Consider the following 26,418-nt stretch of genomic DNA (forward strand, 5'->3'; position numbering starts at 1 on the left):
GCAGTGCCTAAGAGATTTCCTGCTCTACATTCTTGCCAACCTTTGGGATTTCCTTAACTTTTGCCTTCCCACTCCCTCTATATAGAACCTTCTATGAAGTCCAAAAGATTCTACTTCTATAATATACATTTTTTATTTCTTGCTCTACCCTTTGACCACCTACAGTAAAAAAAAAAAATCTCACCTTTCATGTTCAACTTTGTATTTGACTCCACTGCCACAACCTTAGTCCCTCACCTCTTGCCTAAACTATTGCAACAGACTGAATATTACAGTATCCCTATTGGAACTCTCTTCCTGCTCCAATCCATCCTATTAGATCAACATTTCCTTTTTTTTTTTTTTTAAAGATTTTTATTTTTGAGTAATCTCTGCACCCAGTGCGGGGCTTGAACTCACAATCCGGAGATCAAGAGTCATATACTCCACCAACTGAGCCAGCCAGGCACCCTGTTAGATCAATATTTCTTTTTTTTTTTTTTTTAAGATTTTATTTATTTATTTGACAGAGAGAGCGAGAAAGGGAACACAAGCAGGGGCAGTGGGAGAGGGAGAAGCAGGCTTCCTGCTGAGCAGGGAGCCCGACCTGGTGCTCGATCCCAGGACCCTGGGATCATGACCTGAGCCAAAGGCAGATGCTTAACAACTGAGCCACCCAGGTGCCCCTAACAACTCATGATTTTTGTTAGGGAGCTTGCAAGCTGCCTCAAGCTATTCTTCAAATATACGCAGTGCTTTTCAGCTTCTGCTTTTCGGCATATGTCTTCCCTCCACTTATGATGCCATTTTTTCCCAGTTCCTCCACCTGGCCTTCTTTGCCTTTCAAAATCCTATACACTTTTCAGAGCCTACTTTAGATGTCACCTTTCCTGAAGCCTTTTCTGAAGTCCTCATTTAATTATGCTTCCATAGTTATATTGCTTTATGGTATTTAGTTGTCTTAACCCCTCTAGGGTTTGATAAGTAGAGTATTTTGTCCATTAATCTATATTGCCCTTGTAGCACTTACCATAATGTCTTGTATATGGTAGGCATACTATTAACTAAAATAATTAAAGATCACATATTAATTAAATCTAGCTTCACCAATTAGAACAATTTGGGGAAAGATCAATTTGAGTGAGAAAAAAATGCTTAATTATCTAATTTTATCTAGTGTTCTTAGTTTGAAACACCAAAGAATAAACAGTTGGTCTCTATATAGTGACTTTGAAGAGCGGCAAACTTTGTGATAAGTATGAGTTGTTCAGCTTGTTTTTAGACTCTTAAGTAGTTTCCTTAAATCAGAGTTTTTCAAACTATATTCTGAGGTAGTTCTGTTGAGATGCATTGGCTACTGCTGGGTCCCTCTCCTGTGCCAAAGTGCAGGCCTTCATTAATTTTTTTATTATACTGGGCTTCCTCACAAGATTCTATTTAAGAAAGAATCCTTCTGCTGAAAAATTTAAAATAATTTCTAAGAAAGTGTAAATACTTCCATTTATCCATTTATTTAATACTTTCCAAGATCTTACAAAAAGATATTATTCCTGCCCCCTTATTCTTTTATTACCACAAATTTCAAATCAGTAGACCATATGAATATGAGACTTCAAATAATTAAATAGATGGTAGGTAATGGGCTTTGAGTATGACAAGTAAATTGTTTATTCTTTGAATATTCTGCATTTTAATATGGATTTTTGATGAGTTAGAATATCAGAGGTCACTGGAATTGGTATACAAATTTTTAGGTAGGTTGAAGAATTTTCTAGATCATGCCTTCTTAAATCTACGGTACATAAGATTGTGATTCAGTAGGTTTGGGCTGGGGCTTGAGAGTCTTTATTTCTAAGAAGCAATTGCAGTGTTGGTGGTTTGTGGACCACACTTGAGTCGCAAGGAGCTAGATGACCTTCCAAAGCTCATCACTGCATTTTAGGATTCCATTCTTTGCCCTAGTGAAAGTAGGTTTTCAGTATTGCCATAGACATTTGTATAAACTGGCTATTTCTCTACAGTCTGACTTATATTTTGCCATTTTAATAGAAATTTCTGGTTTTCTTAGGGAAATACTTTGTGTGTGGATTAATCATTGTTCTGCGATTATGTGGTTCTTTTCTTAAAATCACCCTTCATGGTTTTTAAAGTAGTCTGGAAAACTATTAGACTGTAAGTGGCAACTTTCAGAGAGTTTAAATTTAATAAGGAGCATTCAGTTTACTTTTTCAACATTACTGTAATATTTATTGACTTTTGTTATTTTGCAGGATATTGCTTGAGGTTAGATATTAAGGTATTACAAAAATAAAAATAGAAAACTTAATTTTATTTGACTGAGGCTGCTTTAGTTTGTATAAGTATTGCTATCTTTAAAAGTTGTTATTATCATGAATTAGTAGCAATTATATACCACAGCAGGTTAGGCTGTTAATTTTATCTGTACCACACATGAATTGAAAACCTAATTGTGTAAACAGTCAACCAATAGGATGGATAGTCATTTAGTTAAATAGCTTGTACTCAAAAAGATATAAATCAATTCTGAGGGACAGTAATGCTTTTTTTAAAAAGATATATAATATCAAGTACTTTCATAGTCTTTTGGACTTTTATAGAAAATTGTAATAACTAAATCATAAATTAAAATAATAAATTTATAAGAAAATTATCAGAATTATTTACTTTTGATAAATGGAAATTGGTGGTTAACTTTATAGACCAGGATAGCAGAGTATTTTGGGGAGAAAAATTATGATTTTAATCTAAAAGCATTAGAATAATTTGCATGTTAATAGTTATATCAGCCCTATATTATTTCACTTAATAACTGTCAGTAGTAGAAATTGCTGGAGGATTTATATTATTACAAAAGTGACTTTAAAATATATAATTTTGGGGGGGTGCCTGGGTGGCTCAGTCAGTTAAGCGTCTGTCTTCAGCTCAGGTCATGATCCCACGGTCCTGGGATCAAGCCCTGCATCAGGCTCCTGGCTCAGCAGGGAGCCTGCTTCTCCCTCTCCCTCTGCCTGCCACTCCCCCTGCTTGTGCTCTCTTGCTCTCTCTCTGTCAAATAAATAAATAAAATCTTTAAAATATGTATATATATATATATATAATTTTAAAAAATTTCTTATTAAGTAAGTAAGCACTAACATTGCTATAAAAGTTGTCATCTGGAATTTATGTCAGATGTTGAAAAAAGTTTTTTTCAGACCTGATCCAATTATTTTGTATAGAAATAAACCTCCTTTGTTTCTTCTGGTAGCATCCATTGATTTTTTTTTTTTTTTTCCAGAGGTACATTAATAGTGCTGATAGAAGCAGAACAATTGGAATTTACATTAAAAATAAATGTGATGAATAAAAAGCATTACACTATAATATTATAGTCTTGATTTTCTTTACCAAAGTTCTGAAATCTAAAGGACAAAAATACTGACAAGGTCAAGAAAAAAATGAAAGAAAGAACAAACGATGCAAAAAGAAAATGACACTGAGGTCTTGGTTTAATACATATGTATTCCAGGTTGATGGTTGATTTCATTAGCAAATCTCATTGTTATGCAATGTCTGTTCTTCTGCAGCAAAATGAATATTGTATTCTCACAGGCTCTGTGTGTATCTATTATGTTGCAATAAATGAAAATATATATATTTGTAGCTTCCTTTGGTTTACTCTTTCCAGTTTGCTTTTTAGGAAAAGAAAGAAAATCAAATTATATTCTTTCTTTTATTGTTAAATTTGTTCAAAAGCTTTTCAATTTATATGATGATAGATGTTTCCTACTTTTGTTCTTTGAGGTAAACAATTATAAGGTGGTTAATAATGTAACCATTTTAATTATCCTATAACTTTTTAAATGACTAGAATATGATCTTGATTGATTTAAGATGCTAATCAATATGAGTTTCTTAAGCATAGGCTTTCTAACATATTTTTAAATGTTAAGAGTGCTGGGGCACCTGGGTGGCTCAGTCGTTAAGCGTCTGTCTTCGGCTCAGGTCATGATCCCAGGGTCCTGGGATCCAGCCCCGCATCAGGCTCCCTGCTCTGTGGGAAGCCTGCTTCTCCCTCTCCCACTCCCCCTGCTTGTGTGCCCTCTCTCGCTGTCTCTCTCTCTCTCTGTCAAATAAATAAATAAAATCTTAAAAAAAATTTTTTTTTAAATGTTGAGTGCTTTTTCTTATTGCCAGAAAAATGTTAAGCAAGTGTACATATTATGCCAAATGTAAATACTGCTACGTTTTGCAATAGCAAAAATTGTACATTGAAATTACTAAGACTGAATTTTCATAAAATAGGAAATTCAGAAATAACAAATTTTGGTGGCTACACATTGGAAAAGTTCATTTAATAAGGGAGTAGGCTGCATGACTCTGAGTTACTTATATGAGTTCAAATATGGATCAAACTATATTGGACACAGTCGTTATTCAATTTTGTTCATTTTAGGTCTGACATTTACATAAAATCTGTTTGGTTTTTGGTAGTGTTCTTAAAAGTTGTTCTTACAGTTAGAATTCTTTTGACCATCTTGAAAGTAGAAAAGCCTAAGGTTTGATTTAATATGGGTTGATTTGATACACCATTTAGAAATTATCTATATAGGGACGCCTGGGTGGCTCAGTCATTTAGGCATCTGACTCTGGATTTTGGCTCAGGTCATGATCTCAGGGTTGTGAGATTGAGCCCCACATTGGGCTATGTTCTGGGCATGGAGCTTGCTTAAGATTCTCTCCCTCCCTCTCCCTCTGCCCCTCCATACCACCCCGCCCCACCGCTCTCTCTCAAAAGAAAAAAGAAATTACCTGTATGGTAAAAATTGGCATCTGGCTCACTCGATGCAATCCTAATAAATATCCTGTTCATGTTGAACAAACATGAACTGTAATAAATATGTACAGCAGTTTATTAATGCATAAGTTAATTTGTACTTATGGTGTTTGCATTTTATGATTCACAGTGAGTAATATAAAATGAGGAATTTCAAAATCTAGTAAGGCAGATCCCTAAAATAATTAGAGAATAATATAGAGCTAAATCAGGTAGAGAAAGAAGGTTTTACGGGCCCAAACAGTCAGGATCTGAGAGAGGAGCATTCTGAAAGTGATAAGATCTAAACTGCTAATTAGATGGAGAAGCAATGGGAAACAGAACATAAATTTGGCATCTTTGGGAGAGAGAAAAGCAACCAACCCAGCTACAATGGAAGATAGGATTTGCTCCTACTTATTCCACATGTGAAAATCAGGTGGTAGCGTTGTTAAATTTTAGTAGTAGTATTCAATCCACATGTATGGTATATTGAGAGGCTACCATTGCCAACCTTGTTTTTCTTGTATAATAAAATGAGAGAGATTCTATTTATAGTAATTTTACAACTCTCTTTTCCCCCCACCAATAACATAAAAAACAAATGCTATAAAACTATGCAAAGATTCATGCTCTAAAATGAATCCAAATTGGTGCAGACTGAATGAGAACATAGGAATCTAGAAACCCTAAGTCAGATTTTTTTTTTTTTACCATAGTTAGAAATACCAAACTGAAGAGGAATAAAAGTCATCATAGATCGGGTTTTCAGGTTGTTGGATCGAGCAGGATTATAGAAAGTCTAACAAAGAAGAGAGGAATTGTTTTAAGTAAAAAAGAGAAGTTCCCTTTGAAGTGTCTAGACTTCCCTAACTACCAGTGTCTTCTCTTTCATCTGCTCGGGAACCACAGTGATAGCTTGCCTGCCCATTTTTACTTACTCATCCAGCAGAAGAACCTGAATTTAGAAAATGAAGTATGAATTTGGAATATGAAAGTGGACTGTGAATTTAACAAAAGATCCTGGGGATTGTTAGTGTTTGTTTAAAAACCCAGATTAAATAAATTACAGAAGCTCTCCTAGGAGGATGGCTTATTTTCTGGGTAACTTTTCATTAGTTATGACCCCAGCTTGCACTGAGGAAGTGTTAAAAGAAATTTTCATATGAAATTTGTTATTTAATTTCTGTAAAGATGCTGTTGAAAAAAATTATTGCATTGTCCAGTGTTACATTATTGAAAAGTATAAAAGAAATTTCTCCCAATTCTGAGTACTAGGAAAAGCTTTGGTGCTTGTTTATAATACATCTTACAGAGAATTAAAATTTTGTGATTTCTTTTTTTTTTTTTTAAAGATTTTTATTTATTTGAGATAGAGCAAGAGTGAGCAAGAGAAAGAGCACGAGCAGGGTGGGGGAGTGGTGGGTAGGGGCAGAGGGAGAAGGAGGCTGTCCACTGAGCAGGGAGCCCGACAAGGGGCTCAGTCCCAGGAACCTGGGATCAAGACCTGAGCCGAAGGCAGACGCTTAACCGACAGAGCCACCCAGAGGCCCCTAAAATTTAGTAATTTGGTCTTGTTTCCCACTTTACTTTTATTGCTAGGAAGCTCAGAGCTGAACCATTTACATCTAAGACAAGGCCTTATGATAGATGTTTCTGTGTTTCAAGTTTACCTTGTGTTTCATCTTTCTTCCTTCCCCTTATTTTCTCTTTATTCATATTAATTTATATTTTGAATATAAAATATTCATATATTCTGCTGTTCATATTTCTCTAAGTCACATTAAATTATTTTGGAATAAAATGGGCTATAAATAACCATGTAAAGCGTATTTATTGCCAGCAGAAGACAAGCAATAAAAGCAGGAACCTTTCTTCCTCCTTGTGTCCCCTCCCTCTCCCCTGCCCCTCTCTCTTCTTTTTGTATGAGTTTCTTAAGTCGTGGGTGACTAATCTCCTCTGTGGCTTCTTAGACTTGCCAGGGGCAGGGGAATCCCTTCTGAAGCTTTTTGCCGGTACAGAGCTACCAGGTATAGGTCATAGTCCTGGGTGTGCCCAGTACAGGAGTTCCTGACTTGAGAGAACAAGTAGGGCTGAATTTCATCCTAGAGGAAGAAAAGGTGTCTTTTTCTCATATGCGACCTCAGAGGGGGTCTTTTTCTAACTCACAGGGTACCACATATATTACCCTGGTTTTTGTCCCAGCCCTTTCAGCTGAATTATAAACTAATACCAAAATTCGCTGATTGTTGATAAAAGCCACCTTGAATGAAACAAAATTTCAAATTTATTTTCTTTACCTCTATATTTTTATTTCATTATCCTCTAAATTTGACGTATTATAGGAAACTAAGATAGTCATGGATCTTTGAGATAACTGAAATAATAATTTTCTAATTTAAAATTTAGGTTTTTTTTTTAGTATATGAATCACAGTCAAAGCTACATATTTAGTACAAATTATATTTTAAAAAAATTTTCTTTAAAGATTTTATTTATTTGACAGAGAGAGAACACAAGCAGGGGGAGCGGCAGGCAGAGGGAGAAGCAGGCACCCCACTGAGCAGGGAGCCCGATGCAGGGCTCAATCCCAGGACCCTGGGATCATGACCTGAACAGAAGGCAGCCACTTAACAACTGAGCCACACAGGTGCCCCTATTTTAAATTTTCTATAAAGGAAATAAGGGCTTTGTTTTGCATTCCAGGTAACTATAGAATATTTGAATTATTTCATTTGACCAAGAAATTCAGCTGGAACTGAACTGGAACTGGAACTCCGTATTCATAGTTTTCTGAAAACTTGCTGTCTATTTCATGGCATTGTAGTAAAGATGGTGATTAGCGACTTGTGTTAATGTTTAATACTGAATACACACTCCTTTTAAATGACACATAATGTTTGTAATGAGACCTATTCTGAGATTCTGTTCTCTTGGCACAGTTTTCTCTACTTGGGTGTTCTTTTTGTTGTTATTAATTTAATTGTCACTTTGTTTTGTTTTCTATTTCAGTACATTAGAATTTTATTTCACAAATAGAGTAAATATGATTTAAGTAATGAAATTTAATGCCTTGATATATTGTAAGAGGGTCGTTAAAACTCTTTGATTTAAAATTAAAGCATGTTATGTTCCTAATAAGACATAGATACATGGCCTTAGTATATATAGAATTAAGATAAATTCAGTTTTGTAGATTAAGAAAAAATATCCTAAATATTTTTAAAGTAGTGAATTAGTTTATCATTTTGACTGAGTATGTGTGTTTGTTTTATACCTTTAGTTAATTTAAACAAACTCTCATTCAACTATACTACAAATTTCAGAGAGGAAAAAACAGCAGTTTTGGGGAAAAAAACTAAGGACAAGAAAACTTAGTCTTCAAACTAACAATATTTTTTAAAAGATGCTCACAAGTAAATATGTTCAGTTTTATTTTCTTTTTGAAATGTGAATTTTAAAGGATGCTGGGAATAGCTTCAAGTTTTGTAAACTTTTCGATTCATATAACTGAGATTTTTTTTTCGAAGACTGCCACATAAGTTATAAAGCAATATTTTTGCAGGAGCTTGCTCTGATAAAAATAGGCTTATACTTTGACTAAAATTTAATTTTGGCCTTTAATTATAACTCAGAAACTTCTTTTATCTACTTTCTTGAAGCAGTTGAAATTTAAACACTTTTCCTTATATTTAGCAGGTTTTAGAACAGTTATTCTTAGTTTTTTTTTTTTATATATATATCTTATTGGCATTGCCTCATTTTTTACAATTTACTTGCCAGAAGTAATTTTTAAAACCTACTTAAACAGATTCGTTTTTCAAGCATTCCTTATTACAAACTGTGTGCCCATGCATGTCAGGAATAAACCCTCCTTAAAAAAGGGAAGAAAGAACTCTTTATTGTCTGTTTTGACGTTAATAAAATGAAGAAAAGAACGATTACTTGAGACATCAACCTTACCTGGCTTAGTTTTGTCACGTGAGCATTCACGTTTACTGGTGATCTAAGTGCTCCACCTGCCTTTCAGTTTGTTTACCAGGAAATCAAGATGTGTAAACTGCAGGAAGTACTATTTGACCCTCTCCGACAGTATCTCATTACAATAATTGCTAATCTCTGAATAAGACAGCCATGTTTTGTGAGTAACTGAGAGAGAGAGGTTGTGTTAGGTAGATTTTAGGTGTTTCAACAAATAGAGCATTGTAAATGCTTACTTGGATTATGTTTTCATGATAGCTTTTGATAAAAGACATGTGGTGACCTTTGGGGTCAGCCAAGCTAGGACACAATAGTAGGTATTCTTTCATTCCTTTTAACTGAAAAATATCACGGCTTGTTGTTTTGGAGTGCTGTCACTGCTCTGAATCGAAAGGATAATGGCTACTTCCTGATTAAACCCACTCTCCACAGTAAGCTGTTAATGTTATACTGTATGTCTTTTTCTCTTGTAAATGCAATAGTATTTGGTGTTTTCTTTACTTTTTATCATTGTCTTTTCATAGATAATTCTGTTCTAAATATATCCTGAAGTTTAAGTTTACAATTAGAGTAGAAACTACTGTTTTAAGTTTGGAGAATTTCTTTTAATGCAAAGTATTTCTGTTTGGTAGCAACCATCTCATATACTCATTGTAGATTTTGGTTAAAGAAATTGGCCTTTAAAAAAGACACTGAAATGATAAATTATATTAAACTGTCACTTTCTTGGCACTCTAAGGGAAATTAAAAAAAATAACTTATGCGGTAAATCAGATTAATTTTTTCAGGGAATATTTGGATAAAGTAATTTTGGTTTTGTTTAATAAATTTCACAAATCTATTTACGTTTGTCATAATTATTGTTGATAATTGTTTTAATTATCAAATTAAATTATTGTTCTTAAATTGGTTAAGAGATCCTTGTGATGTAAAAACAGTATTAAGTACTCGGAATATAAGAAGGGAATAATGAGCTTCTTAGTTTTAATCCTAAAGCTGGCAGTCACTCCATCTGTGGTCTTGGGACAATCATTTAAACTGCTTTACCTCAGTTTTCTTGTCTACTGTCCATATGAGTGTTAAGTAAAATGTGTATGTTTATTTCTTTATGTTAGTATAAACTATAAAGAAAATTAGTTTTCACAAGTATTTTATAAAATGGAGAACTGACTCTGGAGATAGAGTAGGAAAACATTTAGGAGTCACAGTAGACAGGGAAATAATAGAAAAATTATTTCTATTATAAAACAATAGAAAAACTATTTTTATTATAAAATAAGAGAAAACAGGGTTTAAAATAAACACTATGTAATTGGGTTTTTAATTTGGACAGAATTGTTAGTTTTGCTCAGTTCTTAATATAACATTACCAAAAGATTATACTTATTGTTGGATACATGACTGAAATGAAAAGTGAAAAGCTTGGAGGTGATTTAGTAAAGAGTCACAAATGTACTTAAATCTTTTTCTCAAAAGTCTTATTTCTGGAAATAAGATTATTCAGAGCAGAGGGAAGAATGTGTGTATATATATTAAAGGCCTATAAATGTAGTTCATCTAAATAGTAAGATGTTTGATTTTTAAACTCTATTATTAGGTATCTTGGCCATATAAAATAAAACATATTATGAAATTATTAAACATTGAAGGCAGTTACCAAAGATAGTTTTAGAACCTAATATCCAGAAATATTTAAAAATATTCTGGGAATAATGTAAATATAATTTTACTTTTATTGAGAGAGTTAAGGTACCTTCTTTTGCAAAATCTTATCAAAATTATTTTAGATAACAATTTTTAATATAAATCATTGGTGCTTTTTAGGAGATTCTAAAGACTATGTTTAGTGAATATTTTAGTTTAGTCAAGTTATTGAAGTAGGACTTACAGTAGTGGCTCTATTTAATTTGTAATAACAAAAAAATAATTTGTAATAACAAATAATAGATGTCAATTATTGACTGATTAATATATAATAATCACTGGGCCTAATTCTCTTGTCTGAGATACAAACTTTTACCTTTACCCTTTTACAGTTGTTTGGGGCTGGGCCTGAGAATTAAATTAAAAAATGTAGATCAACAGGAGAAAAGCATACAAATTTATTTAAAGAAGTTTTGTGTGACATAGGAGTCTGCATGAGGAATGAACACCCACAGAAATGGCAAAACCTACTTGTTTTATATTAAGTTGAACAAAGAGAGGCAGTTGTGGGAAAGTGACTATGTGCAGAGGCTAAAGGGAGAGAATTATTTTTAACAAAGTCTCTGTAGAATTATCTCAGCCTCAACTTTTTGTCCTTGATGATAAGAATGTTGCTTTCCTTCTGATATAGGAGGACATCTTTCATAGAGGAATTACATTTTTTGCTTTTAAGCAAAAGAAGGAAGGTCAGAATGTTTTCCTTATATTTGCTGTTTTTCAAGTGCCTTTAACTCAAAATAGTCAATATGCTAGAGTGACACATTCTGAATCCTTCACTATACCTGCATTTTATATTTGGGATAATCACGAGATTCAGATACCATCATTACTCCTCTATTTTTACTGATAAGGAAATAGTTATAGGGAACTTAAATAATTTCAACAGTGTTCTTATAAGTGCCAGATCCAGACCAAACACACTAACAGAATCCAGAATCCAGAACTCAGTCTTCAGTGTCATGCCTTTAAGCTTTGTGTTTATATTTTGGAGATAATAAAGGTGCTTACACCTTGATGTAGATAGTTTTATTTTTTTCATCAATTTATTAAATAATGCCGAGTACTTACTAGGTGTCAAGCACTGTAAGGAAGTACCAGCACTACTAATGGAAAGTAAGATAAAATTCCTTGTTTCAAGAAATTTACAGTTTAGTTGAAAAGACGGAAAATTAACAGGCTATTTAGTACAGTTGATAACTGATATAATAGTGGTCAGTGCAGGATGCTAAAGGCAACACAGGAAGTATCTAATGTATTCTTTTATTCACATTTTTATTTGCATTTTTGGTGCTATTCTAGGTACATGGGATATATCAGTGAATAAAACTTTTCAAAGCTCTCTGCTCTTGTGGAATGTATAGTGGGGATGCAGATAAACAATAAGCATGATAAATAAAGTATATAGCACATTTGAAGTTGGCAACTTTTATGGAAGATAGAAAAAGTAGAGCAGAATAAGAAGGCTATGGTGGTGATGGGTTGCAGAGGTTGAGGAAGGATTTATAGAAAAGGTGATATTTGAGCAAAGACCAAGGAATTGGTCAGCTATGTGGAATTCTTTGGGAAGAGCCTTCCAGGCAGAGGGCTTGAGGCAGGGGCTCAGAGTGTTCAGAGTAGTGGACCATGTGACTGGAGCAGAGTGAGGGAGAAGGGAGGGTAGACAAGGTATTGACAGAGGTAATTGGTGAAAGAGTCAGATCATGTACGGCTTTACAGACCTCTATAGTGACTTCAGGGAGCCATTGCAGGGCTATCAGTAAATCTGGCTTGTCCTTTAATTTAAAAAAAAAAATTTTTTTTAAGGTTTTATTTATTTGAGAGAGAGAAAGAGCATGAGCGGGGGGAGGGACAAAGAGAGGGAAACAAGCAGACTTCCCGCTGAGCAGGGAGCCCGATGGGGGGCTCCACCCCAGGACCCCGAGATCATGACCTGAGCTGAAGGCAGACGCTTAACCGACTGAGCCACCCAGGCGCCCCTGGCTTGTACTTTTAAAGGATCACTCCAGTTGCTGTTTTGAGAATAGACTATACAGGGAGACATTGACCACTAGTTAGAAGGCTTATAGAGTAATCTAAGTGACTGAAGTTTGATAGCCGTCAAATTCTGATGTTTTTAAGGTACAACCAAAAAAGTCTTTTGGTGGATTGGATGTGGGATATGAGAGAAAGAGAAGACAAAATGACTCTAAGGTTTTGGCTGAGAAACTGGGAAGGATGGTTTTGCCATTGGCTGTGAGATAGGGAAGGTATTTAGATGGAGCAACTTCGGGATAGAAATGGGCAATCAGGACTTTGGTTTTGGATGTGGTAGATTTTTAAGTGTCTAGTAGATATGCAAGTGGAGTTTGTGAGAAGGCTTTCCAGAGGAGATACCATCTAAATTGAGGCTGAAAAATGAATTCAACTTACCTGGTCAAAGAGGTGCCTTATGATGAGATTCAAGAGCATTCTTTATACACTTAAATGAGTCTTAGCATTTTCTACTTTAACTACATCTAAACATCTAAAAAGTTATAGTATTTTTAAAAGTAATAAAATTGCTTATTTCAAAGAACAATTTATTCTAGTAGTTTAATTTTCAGACTATTTCAGTATCTATTATATTAATGAGTTTGAGTTGTACTGGGTGCTATTACAAATGTTGATTCTCACCATAGTGCCATAAAATAAATATGATTCCCATTTTACACTTGGAGAAATTGACTCTGAGGGAGATTAAAATTGCCTGAGGTCATTGATATATTAAGTGATGGGTCTGTATTCAAATCTAAATCTTTAGGTTCTGTTGCCTATGCTCATTATTTTAAAAGCATATGATATATTAAACTTTGTAAAACTTTAAACTTTTGTTTAAGGTCTCAGGGAGTTGTCTTTTTTTGTTATCCTTATTGTAACATAGTGATACCCTTGAGACATAAGGCTTATAGATTCTCCATCATAGAGTTAAGCTGTTTGTTGGGGTTTTTTTGAATGTCTGCACAACTTTCGGTACAGTTACCTATTACAGACAGTCCCTCCACTCTTAGCTGTATCCCCATGCCTAGTGCTTAATACGTGCTTAGAAAATTACAGCTGCCATCATCATCATCTTTATGCCTGTGACCTTGGAAATCACAATCCAAGCTTGTTGGAGTCATGTGTAAATTATAAAACCTCAGAGATTAAGGGCATGAGGACTTTTTAATTAATAAAGAATGAGTTTAACTCATGTATTTATCTGATGGAAACCCATTTTTGTTTCTTTCCCTTTATTGGCTATTTTCTGGGGAAGTGAATTTGATAAATAAATTTGATAAATTTCTAGTCAGCTGTGTTTCTGACTGGAAGAGCAATATTCTCTGAGATGTCAGTGGATATTTTCAATGTAAAAGTGAATATAAGTCATTCTGCTTCAGTAGGGAATAGAAACATAGTTGTTCATTGAAACAGATTTACTTTTGAGGTAATGATGCTATACTTTCAAACTTACATATTTGCTTTTAGATCGAAATATAATTTATATAATGTATGGTATGTTTTTTTTTTAATTTTTTTATTGTTATGTTAATCCCCATACATTACATCATTAGTTTTAGATATAGTGTTCCATGATTCATTGTTTGTGCATAACACCCAGTGCTCCATGCAGAACGTGCCCTCCTCAATACCCATCACCAGGCTAACCCATCCTCTCACCCCCCTCCCCTCTAGAACCCTCAGTTTGTTTTTCAGAGTCCATCGTCTCTCATGGTTCTTCTCCCCCTCCGATTTCCCCCCCTTCATTCTTCCCCTCCTGCTACATTCTTCTTCTTCTTCTTTTCTTTCTTAACATATATTGTATTATTTGTTTCAGAGGTACAGATCTGAGATTCAACAGTCTTGCACAATTCACAGTGCTTACCAGAACACATACCCTCCCCAGTGTCCATCACCCAGTCACCCCATCCCTCCCACCCCACCCCCCACTCCAGCAACCCTCAGTTTGTTTCCTGAGATTAAGAATTCCTCATATCAGTGAGGTCATATGATACATGTCTTTCTCTGTTTGACTTATTTCGCTCAGCATAATACCCTCCAGTTCCATCCACGTCGTTGCACACTGAAGAGAAGGTCATTTAGACATCCTGCAGGAAAGAAATATTTTAACAAAAGCATTTTGCACATTTTTATTTTTATTTTTTTAAAGATTTTATTTATTTATTTGACAGAGAGAGAGAGAGAGAGAGATCACAAGTAGGCAGACAGGCAGGCAGGCAGAGGGAGAGGGAGAAGTAGGCTCCCCGCTGAGCACGGAGCCCAATGCGGGGCTCGATCCCACAATGCTGGGATCATGACCTGAGCCAAAGGCAGACGCTTAAGCGACTGAGCCACTCAGGTGCCCTGCATTTTGCACATTTTTAAAAGTACCAGTTAAAAAAAACAAGACAAAACTCCACTGTGGATTAAAATAGCCTATAAGCCTAACAGGTTTTTAAGCATATACTAAGGACGTAAGTAGGAAATTTACCTAGTCTTTATATTACTGTTCTATAACTATATGGCTTTATTCCAAGTACACTATTCTATACATTTCTCAATTTTTTAGGCTATTTTTTCAAAGGAATGAAAAAAATAAATATTTATCTTTTCTATTTCTTTTTTGTAAAGTTTTCCTTTTCTTTCATTTTATGCCCCAAATACTTATGTATAATTTAAGACCACTATAATTATTAAATGAGATTTTTCATTAAATAAAAATTTTGGTTGGCTGTTGTAATTTTATTATTTATTTAATCTCATTTTAGTTAATTCTGTCTAGGATTAGAAGTAAGTATATCTGAAACATATCTACTTAGGAATAAAAAATACTGTATATATGCTAAATGTTTGTATATTCTTCGCCTCTTTTATTTTTTGCTTGGACAGTGTCTTTAATTCATTTGGGGAAAAAGAAAAATGGTCAGTCAGAAATTTTTCTGGTAAAAGTATCCTCCTGCCTATTTTTAATAATTATACTTAACTAAATCTATTACATCCTTGATTAATTGTGGAGTGCCCAGGGAATGAGTATTCTGATTATTTTTTGAGACTGCTTTCTCAACAGTTGTTACTGAAGTTTTTACTCTATGTATTTGTGCAAGTGTAATATTGAATTATTTTTTGAAGATTTGAAGATGGCAGAGGGCTACTGCGTCCTCTTTTGACAATTTGGGCTACTACTAATCTTGTTTGGTAAACAAAATACAAACAAATATTAAATATGGATCTTGATCTGATAATATGAGCAACTAATCTTGTTTTATCAACAAAGCATAATCAAATATTAAATGTGTAACAGTAATTAAAAAACACTAGTGATGCCGAAAAGAGGATAAGGTTAATAGCATGCTGAGTAATATAAACAAGTAAAATATTATGATTTGAGAATAAGAGAAGGGTCACTAGGATGACCAGGGAAGGCTGGAAAAAAGAAAAGAGATCTGAACTTCAAGCTTTGAAGAAAGACTTCAAATATTAATTTTCATAATGTGTTTATTTACATATTTCACACACTACAATTTATAATTCACCCATTTAAAGTATATAATCCAATGTATTCCACATTATTAAGTTTTTTAAGTTGTGGAAAAATATGTAACATAAAATTTGCCATTTTAACTACTTTTTTTTTTATTTTTTATGTTTAAAGATTTTATTTATTTATTTGAGAGAGAGAGCACAAGCAGGGGGAGGGGGAGAGGAAGAAGCATGCTCCACACTGAGCAGGGAGCCCGATGGGATCATGATCTGAGCCGAAGGCAGATGCTTAACTGACTGAGCCACGCAGGCACCCCTTAACTATTTTTTTTTAAAAGATTATTTGAGAGAGAGAGCACATGCCAGGGCATGAGCAGGGGGAGGGGCAAAAGGAGGGAGAGAATCTCAAGCAGACTCCCTGCTGAGCGCAGAGCACTACATAGGACTTGATCTCACAACCCTGAGATCATGACCTGAGTGGAAATCAAGAGTTGGTTGCTTAACTGACTGAGCCACCCAGGCACCCCTTCATTTTAACCATTCATTGGCATTAATTACATTTACAATGTTGTGTAACAGTCACCACTCTCTATTTCCAAAACTTTTCATCGCCCCAAACAGAAACTCTCTAACCATTAAGCACTAATTCTCCATTCCCTCCCTTTCCCCAACCCCTGGTAAACTTGAATCTTCTTTCTGTTCCCATCAGTTTGTCTATTCTAGATATTTCCTGTAAGTGAAATAATATAATAATTGTCCTTTTGTGTCAATTTTATTTCACTTAGTATAATGTTTTCAGGTTTCATCTATGTTATAGCACGTATCGGAACTTCATTGCTCTTTAGGGCTCAGTAATATCCCATTTTCTATCTGTCACAAATATGGCAAATATATGTAGGTATGTATATATCACATTTATCCATTCATCTCTTGATGGATTTTTAAATGTACAGCTATCTGTTCAAGACAGTGCTTTTAATTCTTTTCAGTGTATGTATGTGCCTTGGAGTGAAATTGCTAGGTCAAGTGGTAATTTTATGTGTAGCTTTTTGAGGAACTGCCAATCTCTTTTTCACAGTGACTACATGAAGCATTAACTTTTACTCTATTGTACTATAGAGTATGTAAAGGATTACACTGAATGAATACTGGCTTCAGCACGTAACATACTTTTTTTTTTAAAGATTTAATTTATTTATTTGTGAGAGAGAGAGTGAGAGAACACAAGCAGGGGGAGCTGCAGAAGGAGAGAGAGGAGCAGACTCCCGGCTGAGCAGGGAGCCCGATGTGGGGCTTGATCCCAGGACCCTGAGGTCATGACCTGAGCTGAAGGAAGACGCTTAATGGACTGGGCCACCCAGGCGCCCCACATATAGTTTTCTTAAAAGGAAAAGAGAAAAAGGAAACATGTATGGGTAAAAAGCCCCTCTTAAAGTTAATTTTAATAAAATAATTAAGTCTTCTGGTTGCATGTAATTCCAATTTTGCAGTAATATTTTATAGAATATGGTCATTAAATTTCTCTTTCTCCATTCCTAAGAATCTATTGTGAAAGGATAAGTATGGCCATTTCCACAAGTAATTAGTGTAACTTTAGTGTAATTCTACCCAATGTTCAGGTTTTTTTTTAGTTGCCTTTTTCACATTATAAAGTAAAATCATTCTTACTTCTATCTAACTGGAAAATACACACACTATACCTTTAAGCCAAAAGACAGGCTTATTTCACTGGCTGGATAAGGTCATATAACCCAGGAAATGGGAAGCAGTATTGGAACAGGGAAACTTTTTGACCTAATTACAAACATCCCTAGGAAGGATATATAATATAACAAGCACATAAACAATAATTAATTACACTTGTGGATTCAATATGGAAATAGTAATAACAGATATAATTGGTCACCTTAATAAGAATATTGTTTAGGGCATCAGAGAAGTAATTTCTGGAAATAAAAGGAAGACTAATCAGAAGCTTCCTTTAAATTTCTCATCAAAGGTGGGGGCACCTGGATGGCTCAGTTGGTTAAGTGTCCAATGCTTGACTTTGGCTCAGGTCATGGTCTCAGGGTCATGAGATCAAGCCCCAGGGTGGGCTCTAGGCTCAGCAGGGAGTCTGTATGAGATTCTCTCTCTCCTCCCTACACCCCCACCCCCCCCCACCCCGCTTACTGAGTCTTTCCACACATAAGTAGGAACTAAGAATGAGATTATGGGGTCTCTTAAGTCATCAACAAAGGTTAAACTTGGAGAAAGCTTTTGAGGAAAAAAGTTTCCACTTGGTTAAAACCAAAAAGATAATACTTGAACATAGAATTGTGGTTGATTTAAATACTTTGAATAAGCTACTGAAAATTAAATAATTAGATAAAATATTTTAAATGTTGTGACATTGCTAAGCTGATAAGAAAGTAAAGAATTTAAAAGGATCAAAAACTAAGTGAAGCAGAAAATTTAAAGAGGAGGATTAGAGGGCACTATTGTTAAAATGTCCATAGTATTCAAAGTGGTCTTTAGATTCAGTGTAATCGCTATCAAAATCTCAATGGCATTTTTTACAGAAATTGAAAAAAACAATTCTAAAATTCATATGAATGAATTAAATTTATTAAGATCACAAAGAGCCAAATCAATCTGTAGAAAGAAGAACAAAGCTAGAGGCATCACACGTCCTGATTTCAAAATATGAGGTGAATGGATAAAGCTACAGTAATCAAAACAGTATAGTACTGGAATAAAGACAAACATATAGACCAATGAAACAGAATAGAGAGCCTAGAAATAAATCCATGCATATATAATCAACTGATCTTTGAAGAGGGTGCTAAGAGAACACAATAAGGCAAAGCTAGTCTGTTCAGTAAGTGGTAATGGGAAAACTGCATATCCGTATGCAAAAGAATGAAATGGGACCCTTATTTTACACTATACACAAAAATCAACCAAAATGGATTAAAGACTTAAATGTAAGACCTGAGGTTGTAAAACTCCCAGAATAAAACTTAGGGGAAAAACTTCGTAACATTGGTCTTGGCAATGATTATTACAGATATGTCACCAAAAGCATAGGCAACAAAAACAAAAATAAGTGAGTAAGAGTACATCAAGCTAAGAATCTTCTGGACAGCAAAGGAAACAGCAGAGTGAAAAGGCAATATATGGAATGGGAGAAAATACTTGTAAACCACATATCTGATAACGAGTTAATCTTTAAAATATATAGCTGACCCTTGAACAACATAGGTTTGAAGTGTGTGGGTCCATTTACACATGGATTTTTTTTCAATAAATACAGTGCAGCATTGTAAATGTATGTTTTCTTCCTAATGATTTTCTTCCTAATATTTTCTTTTCTCTTGCTTTAAGACTACAGTATATAATACATATCCAAAATGTTTGTTAATCAACTATATTATTGATAAAGCTTTTGGTCAACAGTAGGCTATTAGTAGTTAAGTTTTTGGGGAGTAAAAAGTTATACACAGATTTTTGGCTGTGGGGGGGGGGGGTCAGTGCCCCTAACTCCCATGTTGTTCAAAGGTCAACTGTATAAGGAACGCTTACAATTCAATAGTAAAAAACTAGTAACTAATAACCTGATTTAAAAATGGACTAAGGACTTGAACAGACATTACTCCAAACAAGACATGCAAACAGCCAACACTTATATGAAAAGATGCCCAGCATCACTAATCAGAGAAATGCAAAGCAAATCCACAAAAAGATATCCCTCCACACCTTTCAGGATGGCTATTATGAAAAAATAAAAGACAAGTGTTCTCTAAGATGTGAGGAATTTGGAACCCTTGCACACTGTAGGAACGTAAAATGATGCAGCCACTATGGAAAATAGTATAGAGGTTCCTCAAGAAATTAAAAATAGAATTACCATATGCTCTAGCAATCCCACTTCTGGGTATTTATCCAAAAGAATTCAAATCAGGGTCTTGAAGACATATTACTGCTCCTATGGTTTATTCGACACTATTCACAATAACCAAGATGTGGAAATATCCTAAATGTTCATCAACAGATGAATGAATAAAGAAAATAATTATATGAATATAATGGAATATGGTTCAGCCTTAAAAAGAAGAAAATTCTGATGTATAAGACAACATAGATGAAACTTGAGAACATTATGCTAAATGAAGTAAGTCACAGACAGATGCTGCATGATCCCATTTAAATAAGGTATCTAAAATAGTCAAATTTATAGAATCAAAGAGTGGAATGATTGTTTCCAGGAAGTGGCAGGAAGAAGAAATGGGGAGCTACTAATCAATGGGTGTAAAGTTTCAGTTAAGCAAGGTCAATAAGCTATAGAGATCTGCCGTACAGCATCGTACTGATAGTCAACAGTAATGTAGTATACACTTAAAAAATTTGTGAAGAAGGCAGATTTCAGGGGTGCCTGGTTGGCTCTGTCTGTAGAGCAGGCGACTCTTGATCTCAGGGCCATGAGTTCAAGCCCCATATTGGGTGTGGAGCCTCCTTAATTTAAAAAAAAAAAAAGGTGGATTTCATATTAAGTATTCTTATGACAATAAAATAAAAATTAAAAAAATTTAAAGAGGGTAAAAAAATCAGCTTTCATTTCAAGATATCTGCTGAAACTAGTGATTGGAATGTATTTTTAGGCCAGGTAATCACCCATAGTAGAAATCAAATGTATCTTGCTATTATTTCTATTTCAAAATATCTCTACTTCCAGTTAGAAACAGTATGGTCCCTTTTGAACCTCACTTTTTCAAAGTTTTAAGTTTTTGGCTTTTTTTTTAAGATTTTCTTTGAGAGAGAGAATGAGAGAGAGGGAGAAGGAGGGTGCATGAGCAGGGGGGAGGGGCAGAGGGAGAGAGAGAAGCAGACTCCCCACTGAGCAGGGAGCCCTGATACGGGGCTGGATCTCAAGACCCTGGGATTATGACCTCAGCCGAAGGCAAACTCAACTGACTGAGCCACCCAGGCGCCCCTTAAGTTTCTTTTTAAAAGCATTTGTACCTTTAGGGACGCCTGGGTGGCTCAGTCGGTTAAGCGTCTGCCTTCGGCTCAGGTCATGATCCCAGGGTTCTGGGATCGAGTTTCGCATCAGGCTCCTTGCTCAGTGGAGAGCCTGCTTCTCCCTCTGCCTGACGTTTCCCCTGCTTGTGCTCTCTTGCTCTCTCTCTCTCTGACAAATAAATAAATAAAATCTTAAAAAAAACCTTAAAAAATAAAAGTATTTGTATCTTTAGTATAACTTATCTTTGTCCCTTTTCATTTTTCTTTTTTAAATTATTTTATTATTCAATTTAGAAGATTACTTATCACATGGTAGGAAGCATAAGTGAATCCTAGATCTAATTTGATTCCCGGTATCTTAGTGTACTGATAAACTGATAATACTGGATGGAGTGGTGTTTAAGGTGTGTTTGTGCCAACACTGGCCTTTTCCAATATATCACCAGATGTGGACGAGTGTCTTTGTTTGCCTCTTGTTCTTCCCAGATCTTCCTTTTTATCTTCTAAGATTGTCCAGAATTTCTTTTACCTCCTTACTCTATTGTAGTGAATTTCATTACTGAGTCAGCATTGATCTGTTGCCTAATAAATTTTCTCTAGATTTCATAGCAGATTTCTCCAGGTTTTGGATTTCTTCAATATCTCAGGCTACATTTTGGAAGCAAACCTCTGTGTTTGTTGTTGTTGTTGTTGTTTTGTTTGTTTGTTTGTTTTGTCCTTGGAAACATCGAGATCTCCTTTGCGGCCATCCAGATTTTCTTTGATGGCCATCTACCATCTTTCAGAAGGTCCTCTTTTCTTATTATTCCAAACTCTATTTGAGGGTCTCATGAATCTTTAATTTTTATTGCTATAGTTTAGTTACCTTATTATGGACACCACTACTTCTCTGTTGGCTCATCCTGCAAGGTATTATACCTGATATCGAGCAGGTGGCTTGTGTGTGAGTGATGGATTGTCATTCCTACTAATAGTGCCAATTGTTGGACTCTTAGCTCTTTGGATATTTTTTCTTAATTGTTAGATTCTTTCACTTACCTCATTATTTTTTCCTTTCCTTTTCTTTTTCTTATCCTCCTTATACCCTAGGACACAACTTACTGAGGGTGGGATGGACTCAGTAGTCTCAATTATTTATCTTTGACCCCAAAAGGAAAATATTCAGGATGTCAAAAATTGGGAAAAGGAGAGCAAGATATTGGTGGTAATGATGTTTTCCTTGCTGGCCCTGAATTATAATAGATCTACAGTTTCTGAAAGGCAGGCCCTCTTTTCTAAGCTGCAGCCTAAATATTAAAAGTATTCTTCAAGGTTTGGGGTGTTTCTTCAACCAGACCTACTTGTTTTTTGTGTGGGTTTATTGCCCAAGTACCAGGAGATTTCTTCATCTAATAATAGCTAATAGAAATCTACATCATTCCTCTCTGAAAGCTTTTCTACAGTCTTTATTTCCTAAGTAGCATCAGTTTGTTTTAATCTGTTGATATTAGTAATCATTCCTTAGACGTGATATTAAAGCTGAACTCTGTGGATATTCAGGTATCCAGTGTGGCATATTACAATTCACATATCCTGAATAGCTGGGACGATAGGTTCCATTGCTATGCCCACTTCTGCTCTCATCATGCTGGCTCCCTCCTTTTGGGGTCAAAGATAAATAATTGAGAGTACTGAGTCCATTTCCACCCTCAGTAATGTAGAGACTCAAGAAGTGATAGATAAGGGTTACCTGGTAAGGGATTCATGGCTGGCTGGAGAGCCTTACCCAGGTAGTCACATGTTCTCGTAGAAACTTTTTGGGAGGTGTGGCAATCCTTTTATCCCTCCTTCCTTTCAAGTATGCCTACTGTATATGTAAACCTTGGTTTAAACAATCTACTTACAGCAGCCCTTATAAAAGTTCTTTGGGAAGAGACAGAAGACACTTGGAAAGTAGAGATATTTGGTTCAGATTTCTCTGTCCGTGTTATGATAGGAGGATGACTGAGAGTTCTCACACCTGCCCTTGTTACCAACCACCCTGAAGGCTCACTTGGGCACTTGGACACAATGTAGACAGTCTGTAATATACAGTTAGCTTGTGCATCTGTAACCTATTCAGATCCTTCCTTAACAGTTGTTTTTCAAGTTGTTGGTTATCAGTTCTAGTGTATAAAAGCTCTCTTTACATTTATCTGCTATTACTTGTATGAATTTGTCTCTATATTTTATTAATTTTCCCACCTAGCTTTTGGACCTTAAGATTAATTCTGTTTTCTTCCCATTCTCTCATGGGATCTTCTCATCTAGGCTGTCTATGTATTTTCCTACTCTTCTTGTACTCGTCTTAATCCCTCCTACCACCTCAGTCTAGCAGATCTTTTTTTTTCTTTTCATTTTAGTTAGTCTTATAGCATCCTTAATATTATATACCAGGCCAACAGTTCAGTGAGCACTAGTTGATTATTATTTTCATTTGAACCTCAAAATTGATAGAATTTAGCAATGTTGAACTGAAGCTTTTTAAAACACTATGGCAATCAATTTCAACTCTGGTTCCCCATTAAAATCTCCTAGAGAGCTTTCCAAAACTGTTAATGCAAAGCTCCCGTCCCCAGAGACTCTGATATAACTGGTCTGAAGTTGGGCCTTGACAGAAGTATAAATATTTTTAAGATCCCCAGGTGTTTCTAATATAGAGTTGAGAACTATTGCATTAAAGGAAGTCTAGATAAAACTCTTAAGTAGCAAAGAATTCATTTAATAGTAAATATTTGAAAACCTAGTAAGTAAAGGCACTGTGCTAGAATTCTCTTCTACAGTGAAATAAATCATACGCTTGTTTTGCTAGATTCTAACTTAAGATTTTTATTGGTCAAATTTTCTCAAAGTGGATGAGTACTTCCATTTGTAGTGGGCTTACTACTTTTATCTGAAGATACATTGTCTAAGTCATTTTTTTTTAAATTTATTTGACAGAGAGGTAGAGAGAGAGTACAAGTAGGCAGAGAGGCAGGCAGAGGGAGAGGGAGAAGCAGGCTTCCCACGGAGCAGGGAGCCCGACGCGGGGCTCGATCCCAGGACCCTGGGATCATGACCTGAGCCGAAGGCAGACGCTTAACCGACTGAGCCACCCAGGCGCCCCTGTCTAAGTCATTTTTATAATGTTACTCCTGTCCATCAATATTCAAAGTAAATTGATTGTAATTATATAGTAAACATGTAGCTTTGTAAATCAAGTTCCATTTACTAAGGCAGATTTTGAAACATAATTGTTTCTGCATCTTTGTTTAAAATATATGCTACCTGTACAGATTGAATAGCAGAAAACCAAATTAGTTCATGAGAAACTTTGTTAGAGGAATGTTCTGGACCTTCACTTTTATGTATTTGTGGATAATATTTCATATTTATATAAAAATTATTTTGCTGTATAAGCAGAGTAGAATCTCATTTATCTGTCTTCAGTGGGACTCTAATGTATGTCTTAAGAGAGAGATGTTTAATATGAGACTCATAAGCCTAGTGTGACTGAATAGACCTCAGGATCTTGCTATGTTTTAAGTAAAATAAAATTAGCTAACACAAGGGAACTAGTAACCCTAACTCCTTTCCTGTAATGAATTTGAGAAGTTTGATATAAATACTGGAAAAGAGTTGATTGGCACAAAGAGATCACTAGAATGGCAAGTTAAATTTTTAGGTTTCAACAGTTTATTAAAATGAAAAGAAGGGACACCTGGGTGGCTCAGATGGTTAAGCCTTTGACTCAGGCGGTGATCTCCAGGTCCTGGGATCGAGCCCTGTGTTAGACTCCCAGCCCAGCAAGGAGTCTGCTTCTCCCTCGCCCTCTGCCTCTCCCCGTTCTTGTGCTCTCTCTGTGTCTCTCTCTCTCTCAAGTGAATAAAGTCTTTTTAAAAAATGAAAAGAGGGGGGGCGCCTGGGTGGCTCAGTCGTTAGGCGTCTGCCTTCGGCTCGGGTCATGATCCCGGGGTCCTGGGATCGAGCCCCGCATCGGGCTCTCCGCTCAGCGGGAAGCCTGCTTCTCCCTCTCCACTCCCCCTGCCTTGTATTCCTTCTCTCGCTGTGTCTCTCTGTCAAATAAATAAAATCTTTAAAAAAAAAAAAAAAAAATGAAAAGAGGGGCATCTAGGTGGCTCAGTCGTTAGGCACCTGCCTTCGGCTCGGGTTGTGATCCCAGGGTCCTGGGATCGAGCCCGGCATCGGGCTCCCTGCTCGGCGGGAAGCCTGCTTCTCCCTCTCCCACTCCCCCTGCTTGTGTTCCTGCTCTTGCGCACACTCTCTCTCTCTGTCAAATAAATAAATAAAATATTTTTTTAAAAAATGAAAAGAAGAAGCCTAAGTACCAACAGAAGGATCTGTACTTTGAATTTTACGAGTTAGGTTTTTTGAATGATAGGATAAATGTACTAATCAAGAGTAATGCTTTTGCTTTATCAAGTTCATAGTGTATTTAAAAGAAGTTAAAGTATAAAACATTGGTTTATTTTATTCAATTTACTTAACTAGTTTGTAAAAACTTTTTGAAGAGATTTTCTGATTTACTCTCTAAGGTTCATGACTTTTTGGAATTAAATAGGCCCCCAGTTTGTCAATCCTTTTGGATATCTGTTCATTTATTCATTCAACAAAGATTCATTGAGCATATTCTATATGCTAGGACTGTTCTATGACTCTGAAGATACCGTAGTGAACATTATATAGTCAACAATCTTGTGAGGGAGTCGGACAATAAATAGAAAAATAAAATATAGAGTAGATGGTATATTTTAGATGGATAAAATATATTTTAGATTGTAATAAGTGCTAAAGAGAAGTGGTATTGGTGATGTGGTGGTGATTTTTAAATAAAGTGGCCAGGAAAGGCCTCATGAAGAAGGCAATGTTAGGACATTTGACCATTTTGAACTAAACTTGCAGGAGAAGGTTTAAAAAAAAGCATTACTAATGTATTTTCAAAAGTAGAGTCCCAAGCACATGGGAAAACTATAGTTAGAGATGTTAAATTAAATTGCCCAGTGTCAGATGCTATTAATTAGTACCATAGCTGGAAGTGCCACCTTACTCCAAGTGCTCTCCCTTGTTATTTTGCTCTTTTATTTGGGGATGTGAAGATGAGATGTGGTTGGTTATTATATATGTTATCGTTACACTTTTCTGCTATTTATTGAGAAGATCTATAATCAGCTAAAATAATTACAGTTTTTTAGATGGATAAGAAAGCATAAACAATGATAAAACTTTTGCTTATAAGTACAGAATTACAGAAGACCAATAAGGATCATATTGAATAAGTTGATATTCATACTTAGAACAGGGGCTGCTTCTACGTAAGGTTGAAGTAACTTTTTTCTACTATAATGGTAGTGGGATTGGGTTAACCGATCAAAGATTTGGAATACAGGATAAAGACTATTTTGTACTAACTTTAACAAGGATATGGGGACTGTCCAACAGAGCAG

General features: G+C 35.3%; 1 protein-coding gene across 19 annotated transcripts in view; it reads left to right on the forward strand.

The window, feature by feature from the left end:
* Positions 1-26,418, forward strand: part of BAZ2B (bromodomain adjacent to zinc finger domain 2B) — a 381,204-nt gene that overhangs the window by 185,958 nt on the left and 168,828 nt on the right. For 2 of the 19 annotated variants that reach the window (XM_032409763.1, XM_032409854.1), the window contains exon 1: positions 8,528-9,207. The exons of the other annotated variants lie outside the window; for them this stretch is intronic. The gene's annotated coding sequence lies outside the window, so the exon portion shown is untranslated. Of the gene's footprint in view, positions 1-8,527; positions 9,208-26,418 lie in introns of those variants that run through there. 19 annotated transcript variants of the gene reach the window in all.

The sequence above is a fragment of the Phoca vitulina genome, unplaced genomic scaffold, assembly GCF_004348235.1.
Source record: "Phoca vitulina isolate PV1807 unplaced genomic scaffold, GSC_HSeal_1.0 scaffold1, whole genome shotgun sequence".
NCBI classification, from domain to species: Eukaryota; Metazoa; Chordata; class Mammalia; order Carnivora; family Phocidae; genus Phoca; species Phoca vitulina.